Source organism: Penaeus monodon, chromosome 27 (genome assembly GCF_015228065.2).
Source record: "Penaeus monodon isolate SGIC_2016 chromosome 27, NSTDA_Pmon_1, whole genome shotgun sequence".
NCBI classification, from domain to species: Eukaryota; Metazoa; Arthropoda; class Malacostraca; order Decapoda; family Penaeidae; genus Penaeus; species Penaeus monodon.
This window is the reverse complement of record NC_051412.1, coordinates 16,451,878-16,452,456: the sequence shown is the minus strand read 5'-3', so window position 1 is coordinate 16,452,456 and position 579 is coordinate 16,451,878.

Below are 579 nucleotides of genomic sequence, written 5' to 3'. Positions count from 1 at the left end.
AAAGGGGGTAGGAATATATGATGACTAAGAAATCACTATTTAAAACAAGAAAATTTTCAAAAATAATTGCCTCGTAATCACAAAAAACACATACTTCTGATTTATCTAATCTGAGTATACCTACCTATGTCTCCCACTCTCTTGATCATAAGAACACGCGTAGGACACTCTCCTGCTTTTCCAATCCTCTCTGTCATAGGTGCCGTCGCTTGGTTTGACATCATTCATGTGACACTTGGCCAATTGCTGAACCATTCTCCACCACTTCTGGCTTATTCTTGAGTGCTCTGCCCTTGCTCTCTTGTTAAGTCAGTTTTCTTGTTCAGCTGAATCCTTCTTTGTCTTCTCGTGCAGCTCTCCTTCTTCAACTTCTTATTCTCTTTCTCCTGTCTTTCTTCAGCTTTTTATACTTCTTCTTCAGTTTATTCACTTTCTTTTGATGGACTTTTTTTGCTTTTCTCTTGCTGCTTCTTGCACTTCTTGAGTCTCTTTTTCAGTACCTTTTCTTCTTTCTTTCTCTTTTTTAAGGGCTTTTCTTAATGCTTTATCCTTCAGTTTCACTCTGAATTCACTATACTC